We start from the raw sequence: 11,897 nt of genomic DNA on the forward strand, positions 1-11,897 counted from the left end.
ACTAGGGTGGCTGGCCTGTATTACATGTTTGATGAAGCCCACGACCGTTTCGCTTGTAAATTTACGTGGCTAACAGAAGCAAACATAGCAAACTTGGCGAGGATAAATTGAATGGAAGGTTAAAAGTGTAATTGAGTAACATCTCTTGGTATGTCTCTACACTAAATCTAGCAGATGCCTAAGCTTGACACTTCATCAACTGTAAAACTAGGCCCACCCTTCATCAACTGTAGAACTAGGCCCACCCTTCATCAACTGTAAAACTAGGCCCATCCTTCATCAACTGTAAAACTAGGCCCACCCTTCATCAACAATAATAGGCAGACATAAATGAGACGATAAATTAAGTGAAAATACAGTGATAAATCTCTCAATGGGATAACATAAAACAATGCTGATCATCAATAAATCACCAAATTAGACTATACTTCCCAGCAGCACTAGCTAGTGTGTAGCCCCTCATCTATGCGTGTCAGTCAGTCAGTAAAGGGATATATTTTTACACTACAGTATCTCTCCACTCTCACAAACTACAATTAGCATTAGAAAAAGAGGGAGCATACTCGCTAGGGACCATACTCCAGGCCATACTGTTCTTCTTTTGTTGGGATACAGATAATCCCTAGCATTTTGCATTCTTCATATTATTTCATATCGTTCCACCCTGCAATAATAGTCTCTTGGATTGAACCAGTATAGTTTTTTTTTTTTTGCCTCATCAGTAAATGAGAGGAATCCTATGCTGCAAAAGAGACTATCCTAGGTAAGTATTCTAGTCTGATGTGCTAAATGCTGCAAGCACCAGCACTCTAGTAAAGGTGGGTTCTTAAACGGGGTTCTCCAGAGAACAGTGCAACCTACTATGCAGTAAGCACTTCTTTGACCTAGAACAGCTGCATCAGTAGAAATTGGAGAAATCTGAGATCTGAGTAAAAGATATTCACATCAATTCATAATTTATTTGGATATTTGACGATGAGGCTCATATATCTAGAGCAATATTATCTAAGTGACTATAATAGACAAAAGCTAGAGCTCACTTGCACATTCATGCTGATCTAAACGTACAGTACCTTTAAAGTCTTAGTATTGTTGCAGGGTCTTGAATCGCCCAGGTGACAAAGTGGGCCAGAGATCACAGTGATAGTCTGTCTACAGCAGTACTCCCTGATTGAGTTGCTATTGTGGGTTTGCTGTTGTGTGTCATTCCTCTGAAGAGCTCTCCTAGGTCCTGAAAGCAGCATGTGAGAGGGGCATGTGAGATATTAGGGAAAAATGTAACTAATCATTGAGGTATCAACTGTCGGAGGAATCGCACCATGATGTTTATAACTGGTGTCTGTTCCCACCTGTCCCTTAGGCACATTAGGTCCTCTCAGGGGCCACCGTGATAGGATAACAGTATGTGTGACGTCTCCACTACGAGCTTCCTGATGAGTGATGATTCCTTTGTTTGTTTGTCTGGTGGCCACAATGCAGCCTGCCTCCTACATTCTCCATAATTAAGTTTTATGGATATTGTTGTCGGTTCACTATGTGGAACAATCACTGTTCTCCAGCCTTGCACCTCCTAATCATACTTTATTGATTCTGCCCAAACGCATCTCTTTGGGGTTTAGTTCTGACAGCAGCTTCCCCTGTATTAGAAAGTATTCACTTGATTTGAAGCCTGCCTTGATGCCATCAAACAGTAATATGTGAGTTTTATTTTGTTCGATTGAACACGGGATATGCACAGTTTGTCATCTTACAATCATCTGATTTCAATAGTATTCTTTATACCATGCATTTGGAAAGTATTCAGACCCCTTGACTTTTTCCACATTTTGTTACGTTACAGCCTTATTCTAAAATGGATTAAATAAAAATTTTCTCCTCATCAATCTACACACAATACCCCATAATTACAAAGCAAAAACAGGTTTTCAGACATTTTTTGCAGATTTTGTAAAAATAAAACACTGAAATATCACATTTACATAAGTATTTAGACCCTTTACTCAGTACATTCTTGAAGCACTTTTGGCAGTGATTACAGCCTCGAGTATAACGCTACAAGCTTGGCAAGCTTGGTTAATCCTATTCTTCTCTGCAGATGATCTCAAGCTTTGTCAGGTTGGATGGGGAGCGTCTCTCAAGAGATGTTCAATCAGGTTCAAGTCCGGGCTCTGGCTGGGCCACTCAAGGACATTCAGAGACTTGTCCAGAAGCCACTCCTGCGTTGTCTTGGCTGTGTGCTTAGGGTCATTGTCCTGATGGAAGGTGAACCTTCGCCCCAGTCTGAGGTTCTGAGTACTCTGGAGCAGGTTTTCATATGGGATCTCTCTGTACTTTGCTCCGTTCATCTTTTCCTCGATCCTGACTAGTCTCCCAGTCTCTGCCACTGAAAAACATCCCCACAGCATGGTGCTGCCACCACCATACTTCACCGTAGGGATGGTGCCAGTTTTCCTCCAGACGTGATGCTTGGCATTCAGGCCAAAGAGTTCAATCTTGGTTTCATCAGACCAGAGAATCTTGTTTCCCATGGTCTGTCCTTTAGGTGCCTTTTGGCAAACTCCAAGCGGGCTGTCATGCCTTTTTGTTGAGTGGCTTGTGTCTGGCCACTCTACCATAAAGGCCTGATTTGGTGGAGTGCTGCAGAGATGGTTGTCCTTCTGGAAGGTTCTCCCATCTCAAAAGAGGAACTCTGGAGCTCTGTCAGAGTGACCATTGGGTTCTTGGTCACCTCCCTGACCAAGGTCCTTCTCCCCCAATTGCCCAGTTTGGCCGGACGGCCATATCTACGAAGAGTCCAAACTTCTTCCATTTAAGAATGATGGAGACCACTGTGTTCTTGGGGACCTTCAATGCTGAAAAAATTTGTTGGTACACTTCCCCAGATCTGTACCTCGACACGATCGTGTCTCGGAGGTCTAAGGACAATTCCTTCGACCTCATGGCTTGGTTTTTGCTCTGACATACACTGTCAACTGTGGGACCTTATATAGACAGGTGTGTGCCTTTCCAAATCATGTCTAATCAATTGAATTTACCACAGGTGGACTCCAATCAAGTTGTAGAAACATATCAAGGATGATCAATGGAAACAGGATGCACCTGAGCTCAATTTCGAGTCTCATAGCAAAGGGTCTGAATACTTATATAAAGGTATTTCTGTTTTTTATTTTTAATAAAAACCTGTTTTCAGGTTATGGGGTATTGCGTGTAGATTGATGAGTAAAACATTTTTTTAAATCAATTTTAGAATAAGGCTGTAACGTAACACAATGTGGAAAAAGTGTAGGGCTCTGAAAACTTTCCGAATGCACCTTATACCTAGAGTATTACCACCAATGGATAAAATCATATAGGAATCCAGTTATAGTGGTGGTGGTGGTACTCCTCTATAAACTGGTCTGTGATCAGATATATCCAGATTTCCTGGTCCTAATTATTAAGACTAGAAAAGGAAACCTTGCCATGGATCAGAGATTTAACTGAGACTTCTACCAAAGTATGGGCCACATGTCCCCCAGCTGTTTGACTTCTGTGTCAGAGTCTGGGAGCTAGTGCAGGGCCCTGCTCTGTGATGCTGGTGGTTCTGTGCTAATTAAACACATAGGAGGAGATGGAGAGGGAGAGAGCGAGAGCGAGAGAAAGGAGGAAGTGCGCATTGATTTACGGACACCTGTCATCTTCTCCCCTGAAATCAGCCAATGGCTGTGAAAAACCAAGGCTCGGCATGCCAATCAGAGCCCAGAAGGACATGATTGACGGATATGAGGTCCGGCAGCTTCCAGGAAATACACTGGGAGGCCATTTTGTGTCTGACACAAACTGTATTGCATTATAGTGTGTCACGTCTCTACTGCGATGCTGTTCCCTTACGGCAGCACAGGGGTCTGGGGCTAAGGACAGGACAAGGACAAATATCCAAATCCTAATAGTGCCATTTGCCTTTCATATAAGTGACTTTGTGTTATGTGTACTTGTAATTCACAGAGCATCTCACCAAACCAAAGGCTGTCACACCCACCAGAAATATCACTGCTGGGAGGCTGTGCTCGGGGGATAATGATGAGGACTACAGTCATTATGAGTTAACTCATAACCAGACCTGCTATGTGCTATTATTACAAAGATATTGTTTATTTTTCTCTTGTATTGATTTGTGAGAAATGTATACTGAATATTCCACTATGGTGTACAGAGAATTGAACTAGTGCTATGACTGTTTGATGAATAGTCATTTTACATCTCCTGCAAGTCAGCATATCAAGGACATACATTGAGGAATGACAAAATCTAAATGGGAAATGGTCAAATGTGCCTCTACAGTATATCTGAATGCAAGATGAAACTCATAATTGAGATCAGCAAAAATCTATGATTGTTGTCATGGCTATATAAAGTCAGTGTTACAAGCTGTCATCACTATTTCCATCCTATATCATGTAATTATTGTGACAGCATTATGTACCTCTCATGACAGAGATGTTACTTTCATAATACCCTGTGGCCTTAATCTCTCTCTCACTCCTCTAATCTCTCAGTGTTTCAACAGATCCCTGTAATGCCAATGATGACACCACGGGGTCAGGGGAGTGAATGGACTGACACAACATTGTCTGATGTTCTCCAAGTTATCAGGAAACCCCAGTGCCAACAGAAGGGTACTCTGTATGTCCACACATCCAGACAGACAGAGAGTGTCTCTGTCTGCATCTACAAAATGAGCCCTGTCCCTGCTACACGCTGATAGTTTCTATTAAAAATCCAAAGGCCAACAGATTACAGCAAGGCCCCAGTAGAGAGAGCATTAAATGATTGTTTCAGTGAGAGTAGGATTGACAGTGAGAGAGACTGTGTCAAAAATCTAATCAAATCAAATTGAATGGTCACATACACATGGTTAGCAGATGTTATTGTGAGTGTAGTGAAATGCTTGTGCTTCTAGTTCCGACAGTGCAGCAATATCTAACAAGTAATCTAACAATTCCACAACAACCACCCAATACACACAACTCTAAGTAAAGGAATAAGAATATATACATAAATATATGGATGAGCAATGACAGAGCGGCATAGGCCAGATGCAATAGATGGTATAAAATACAGTATATACAGTGGGGCAAAAAAGTATTTAGTCAGCCACCAATTGTGCAAGTTCTCCCACTTAAAAAGATGAGAGAGGCCTGTAATTTTCATCATAGGTACACTTCAACTATGACAGACAAAATTAGAAGAAAAAAATCCAGAAAATCACATTGTAGGATTTTTTATGAATTTTTTATGAATTTTTAATGAATTTATTGCCAAATAAATAAATATTAGGATTGGTCATAACAAAGTTTATCTCAAACTTTGTTATATACCCTTTGTTGGCAATACAGAGGTAACGTTTCTAAGTCTTCACAAGGTTTTCACACCACTGTTGCTGTATTTTGGCCCATTCCTCCATGCAGATCTCCTCCTAGAGCAGTGATGTTTTGGGGCTGTTGCTGGCAACAGGACTTTCAACTCCCTCCAAAGATTTTCTATGGTTTAGATCTGGAGACTGGCTAGCCACTCCAGACCTTGAAATGCTTCTTACGAAGCCACTCCTTCTTGCCCGGCGTGTGTTTGATCATTGTCATGCTTAAAGACCCACCACGTTTCATCTTTCAATCCCTTGCTGATGGAAGGAGGTTTTCACTCAAAATCTCACTAACATGGCCCATCATTCTGTCCTTACACGGATCAGTTGTCCTGGTCCCTTTGCAGAAAAACAGCCCCAAAGCATGATGTTCCACCCCATGCTTCACAGTAGTATGGTGTTCTTTGGATGCAACTCAGCATTCTTTGTCCTCCAAACACGACGAGTTGAGTTTTACCAAAAATTATATTTGTTTCATCTGACCATATGACATTCTCCAATCTTCTTCTGGATCATCCAAATGCTCTCTAGCAAACTTCAGACGGCCTGACATGTACTGGCTAAGCAGGGAACGTCTGGCACTGCAGGATTTGAGTCCCTGGCGGTGTAGGTGTGTTACTGATGGTAGGCTTTGTTACTTTGGGTCCCAGCTCTCTGCAGTCATTCACTAGGTCCCCCCGTGTGGTTTCGGGATTTTTGCTCACCGTTCTTGTGATCATTTTGACCCCACGGTAGATCTTGCGTGGACCCCAGAATCGAGGAGATATCAGTGGTCTTGTATGTTCTTCCATTTTCCTAATAATTGCTCCCACAGTGATTTCTCAAAAACAAGCTGCTTACCTATTGCAGATTCAGTCTTCCCAGCCTGGTGCAGTCTACAATTTTGTTTCTGGTGTCCTTTGACAGCTCTTGTCTGGCCATAGTGGAGTTTGAGTGTGACTGTTTGAGTTGTGGACAGTGCTTTTATACTGATAACAAATTCAAACAGGTGCCATTAATACAGGTAACGAGTGGAGGACAGAGGAGCCTCTTAAAAAGAATTACAGGTCTGTGAGGGCCAGAAATCTTGCTTGTTTGTAGGTGACCAAATACTTATTTTCCACCATAATTTGCAAATAAATTCATTAAAAATCCTACAATGTGATTTTCTGAAGAAAAAAAATCTAATTTTGTCTGTCATAGTTGAAGTGTACCTATGATGAAAATTACAGGCCTCTCTCATCTTTTTAAGTGGGAGAACTTGCACAATTGGTGGCTGACTAAATACTTTTTTGCCACACTGTACATATATATATGAGAAATGCAAGATATGTAAACATTATTAAAGTAGTATTATTAAAGTGACTAGTGATCCATTTATTAAAGTGTCCAATGATTTCAAGTCTGTATGTAGGCAGCAGCCTCTCTGTGTTAGTGATGGCTGTTTAACAGTCTGATGGCCTTGAGATAGAAGCTGTTTTTCAGTCTTTCGGTCCCAGTTTTGATGCACCTGTACTGACCTTGCCTTCTGGATGGTAACAGGGTGAACAGGGAGTGGCTCGGGTGCTTGTTGTCCTTCATTATCTTTTTGGCCTTCTTGTGACATCGGGTGCTTTTGGTGTCCTGAAGAGCAGGTAGTTTGCCCCCAGTGATGCGTTGTGCAGACCGCACCACCCTCTGGAGATCCTTGTGGTTGTGGGCGGTACAGTTGCTGTATCAGGCGGTGATGCAGCCCGACAGGATGCTCTCAATTGTGCATCTGTAAAAGTTTGTGAGGGTTTTAGGTGACAAGCCAAATTTCTTCAACCTTCTGAGGTTGAAGAGGCACTGTTGTGCCTTCTTCACCACACTGTCTGTGTGGGTAGACCATTTCAGTTTGTCCGTGATGTGTACACCAAGGAACTTGAAACGTTCCACCTTCTCCACTGCTGTCCCGTCGATGTGGATGGGGGGTGCTCCCTCTGCTGTTTCCTGAAGTCCACGATTATCTCCTTTGTTTTGTTGACGTTGAGTGAGAGGTTGTTTTGCTGACACCACACTCCGAGGGCCTTCACCTCCTCCCTGTAGGCTGTCTCGTCATTGTTGGTAATCAAGCCTACTACTGTTGTGTCATCTGCAAACTTGATGATTGATTTGGAGGATTGCATGACCATGCAGTCATGGGTGAACAGGGAGTACAGGAGGGGGCTGAGCATGCACCCTTGTGGGTCCCCAGTGTTGAAGATCAGCGAATTAGAGATGTTGTTTCCTACCTTCACCACCTGGGGGCGGCCCGTCAGGAAGTCCAGGACACAATTTCACAGGTCGGGGTTGAGACCCAGGGCCTCTAGCTTAATGATGAGCTTGAGAGTACTATGGTGTTGAATACTGAGCTATAGTCAATGACCAGCATTCTTACATAGGTATTCCTCTTGTCCAGATGTTATAGGGCAGTGTGCAGTGTTATGGCGATTGCATCATCTTTGGACCTATTGGGGCGGTAAGAAAATTGAAGTGGGTCTATTGTGACAGGTAAGGTGGAGCTGATATGATCCTTGACTAGTCTCTCAAAGCACTTCATGATGACAGAAGTGAGTGCCAATGGGCGATAGTCATTTAGTTCAGTTATCTTTGCCTTCTTGGGTACAGGAACAATGGTGGCCATTTTAAAGCATGTGGGGACAGCAGACTGGGATCGGGAGAGATTGAATATGTCCATAAACACACCAGCCAGCTAGTCTGCACATGCTCTGAGGACGCGGCTAGGGATGCCGTCTGCGCCGGCAGCCTTGCAAGAGTTAACATGTTTAAATGTCTTACTCACGTTGGCCACGGAGAAGGAGAGCCCACAGTCCTTGGTAGCGGGCCACCTCGTGGAACTGTACAGTATTATCCTCAAAGCGGGGAAAGAAGGTGTTTAGTTTGTCTGAAAGCAAGAAATCGGTGTCCGCGATGTGGCTGGTTTTAATTTTGTAGTCCGTGATTGTCTGTAGACCCTGCCACATACGTCTTGTGTCTGAGCCGTTGAATTGCGACTCCACTTTGTCTCTATACTGACATTTCGGTTGTTGGTTTGCCTTGCGGAGGGAATAACTACACAATAGAAAACAGCAGGGAGGGGGTGTGGCAGTAGCCTGTGATCAAGAAGACCCAGGTGACGTCAGTGCAGCTGGTCAGGAAGAGCAGACTGACATTACATTATCCCCTACTCCTACTTAATGCCAACAATTTCAGCTACAAATTTCATGGTTTGCCAGAGAAATGTAACTACAACATAAATCGCAAAATGTCTCATGTCACTATGCCGACCATGAAAACTAGTCTACGCTACACTAGACTGGCAACTTTCTGCTTAGCTTTCTGCTTACCAGCTTGAACGAAAACACAATGATTGTTTTCCTCCAGTCTGCAACCATATCCCTTCAGCCGGAATAGTGCTAGTTTTATTGGTTCCCAAACAATGTTTTCCAGAGGAGACTTTGAGTCCGTCTGATAAGGTAAGCTAAGCCTGGTAGCTAGAAAAGGCTTGCGACCTGAGGTGTAGTTTTATTTTTTACATGTTAGCACATCGTTAACTTTGGACTTGTTTTGATTACATAAATGCTTCAAAATTCACAAAAAGTGATGTTAGCTGATGGAGATTATCTCACAGAACAAAGCATATAAGATCTCCTAAGCCTGTGTTTACCACAGACCTTATTTTCAGCGTTTTTTCAAAAAAACATTAATTTCCCCATAGGCTTTGGTCAACGAGTCATGGCGGCGCCTCCGTTGGCACCTACAAAAAGATGCCATTACTATTGCTGTATGTAATGATCATAGTTAACGTGACTATCTATAGCGCTATTATTGAAGGAAGTGAGTAAGAACATTTAAGATAATGATTAGATGGTCAGGGTGGTTTGCCCATAATTCCCACCATACTGATGACTGGTGCAAAGGGAGCCTAAACAGGGCTGTTAACAGTGGAGTGGACCTCAATCACGACAACATCTAAGATGCTGACAAGACCATTTTCTCGGTTATTATTCCGACTGACCCATATTTCACATTGCACTGTGTTAACAAACAATGGAAAGCTATTAATGTACTGTTTATCTGTAATGGGTATCAAGCAATCAAAGGTGCCAAGCAACAATCAACATCACTGAATGAGATTAGCTTTGCACCATGTGGCAAAGTTTGCGTTCACATCCCATATTGGTGGTGGATGCAGATTAAATTGCACAGAAATTCATTTCATTCTTCATGTATTGCAGTGTGCAATGATATGTTTAAAGGGATACTGCGAGATTCTGGCAATTAAGCCATTTTTCTACTTACCCTGAGTCCGAGGAACTCATGGATACCATTTTATGTCTCTGCGACTGCATGTAGAAGTTAAAGGTAATTTTGCGAGCCAATTCTTACTACCGCTAGCGCAATGACTGGATGTCTATAGGTATGCTAGCGTATGCTAACTTCCTTTGTGCTGCACGCAGAGACATAAAAATGGTTTCCAGAATCTTGCAGTATACCTTTAATGTATCTCCAAATGAGATAATGTACATTTGGTTGTGATATGACCTGGAATGACCAAGGAAATGGCCAAGGGACGTGATGCCCCAATCCATATAATAAATCTCAGGGTAGTTGCTGTATTATGTCCCTGCCTTGGTAGGAGATAATAATCCTGCAGCAACATGAAATATATTATGTGGATTATAATTCATGGGGATTTTTTGTAGGTGTTGACACATTTTTCGTTAGGGAAAATGTAGTCTGACATTTTAAAGTGGAAATGACTAACTTTAGAAGCCTTTTTAAACCTTGAATACACTACAGGTTTGCATTTCCTATGTGCAGGAAAATTCTCAGCAACAAAATAGTGATCAAATTAAGATCCTTCATCTGTATCATTGCCTGGTGCTGAGCGGGTGCAGCAGCCTAGCTAAGCACTAACAGATGGATGGGGAGCTGAAGACGAAGGGCTCAGAGCGACTCTCTCTCCCCTCTCTATGTATTTTCGCAAGGTCATACTGCAGAGTATAGCGGGGTTGTGTCCCTGGAGATATGCGGTTTATCCATCATCAACTCCGTGAGAGGGTCTATGACAGGGACTAGGACATAATTAACTGGCCACAAAAAACATGTTATGTAGTCTATTCATATCTCACACTAGGTGTGTATCAGATACACATAATATATATTTTTTGTGGTCTGAGTGTTTGGTTAATGAACGACAACATTTAAAACCTGTCTGAAAAACAACCACACATGAAGCTTTCTTGTTGGAATTGTGTGTTTACAAGGCCCTACATATGGGGCCGTGGCCTCCAACGTGCTATGCGCCCTGAGGGCAAGGTGGAAGAACTGAGAATGGAGGGAAATTCGACCCCCATTAAACCGGTACATTTATGATGTCTGTAAGAACTGGTAACCTCCAATATACAATAGGCTATTTGTAATATCAAAGGAAACGCAAAATAGTGAGGGATTATTTTATATGTAATGTAGATTTGCACTATGACAAACATTGAAAACAGTACCATATAGGAAATAAAGAATTCGCCAAGAATTATTGCAATTAATATTGTTTATAAATATATACAATGATTTTATAATAGGGAGCACCAACAAGAAAATCAAAACGTGCATTTTGGTTTGGTATTCTACCAGTGCATACTGCAGCAATTAGCCTGTGGACTACAGGGAAGGTTTTATGTAACCAAATAATATGTTTAGATTCCCTCATGGCTACTCTCGAAGAGGGACTGGTGATTCTAAGACAACAATTGCAGCAAATCATCTTTATTTAAAACATTCTATATCATTTTAAAGTTATCCAATGAATCTCATGGCTGGAGGCAAGTCAATGGAACGGGAGGATGGGGATGGGTAGGTGTGCAAGAACTATTGCAGCCTAGGAGACTCCAAAAACACAAAAACACTTACTTCCCAACGAAGTTCTCCAACACCGAGCTTTTCCCTGCACTCTGCCCGCCAACCACAGCAATTTGAGGCAGGTCCAACTGAGAATTTTGACCGATGGCCGAAAAAGCATCTTGCATTTTATTCACCAGAGGAATAAGGTCTTCCATCCCCCGGTTCCCCATGATTGCAAGGGAATCGGTCGCTCCTTTACAGAATATAATAAAATGAGGGAAAACGTTTCTCTCGGTCCTTGGCCCTTATCACCCTTCGGTGAAAGGTGTTTCAACGTTTGGAATACGGCTTCTATTTTAATTTTGCTTGCACCCTCATTGATTACGATTCCCGGGTGTTCCCTCTACACAGAACGCTTCTCCTCTCCTCACTCTCTTATACAGCTATGTTCAGCTCTCTACCACGCAGCACGGAGGGATGATCTCTTCTCAGAATACGCTGACATCCCTGCACTGACGCGCATGCACCACGGAGATCTAGCTCAACAGAATTGCACCCATAGGCTTCGTGTACTCTCTCTTGTACTAGGCTATGCTGTACGAAATGTGAAAATACAGGCTATGTAAAAAAAAAAATGCTGCTATTTCTAAATAGGCTATGTTGACACACTTATACT

The 11,897-nt window shown here is 42.4% G+C and overlaps 1 pseudogene; it reads right to left on the minus strand.

Annotated features, from left to right (window-relative positions):
• The window catches only part of LOC111960845 (dynamin-1-like), a 78,997-nt pseudogene extending 67,206 nt beyond the window's left edge, over positions 1-11,791 (minus strand).
• Between the last annotated feature and the right edge of the window lie 106 nt (positions 11,792-11,897).

The sequence above is a fragment of the Salvelinus sp. IW2-2015 genome, linkage group LG4q.1:29 (genome assembly GCF_002910315.2).
Source record: "Salvelinus sp. IW2-2015 linkage group LG4q.1:29, ASM291031v2, whole genome shotgun sequence".
Taxonomy (NCBI): Eukaryota; Metazoa; Chordata; class Actinopteri; order Salmoniformes; family Salmonidae; genus Salvelinus; species Salvelinus sp. IW2-2015.